Consider the following 248-nt stretch of genomic DNA (forward strand, 5'->3'; position numbering starts at 1 on the left):
GTGTTATATATAGCAACTTAAATTTTCTTCAGCCGTTATATTTATATTTATTTCGATTATCTGCCTAATGACCATATATACACGGAATTATTATATTATTTACTTTATATATAATGTAATAGACACACGTCAGGGTACACAAAAATGCATACGCTACACTTAACCACATTATTCAATGTAGAGGAAATTTTCCCCTTGATTTTGCTGGAGAAGACCTGGTGTAAGCGTGTATTATCTCAGCCGTTTGA

General features: G+C 31.9%; 1 protein-coding gene across 2 annotated transcripts in view; it reads left to right on the plus strand.

The window, feature by feature from the left end:
• Positions 1-248, plus strand: part of LOC119593934 (carbohydrate sulfotransferase 11-like) — a 53,303-nt gene that overhangs the window by 2,535 nt on the left and 50,520 nt on the right. The window lies entirely within an intron of this gene.

The sequence above is a fragment of the Penaeus monodon genome, chromosome 33, assembly GCF_015228065.2.
Source record: "Penaeus monodon isolate SGIC_2016 chromosome 33, NSTDA_Pmon_1, whole genome shotgun sequence".
Lineage (NCBI taxonomy): Eukaryota > Metazoa > Arthropoda > Malacostraca > Decapoda > Penaeidae > Penaeus > Penaeus monodon.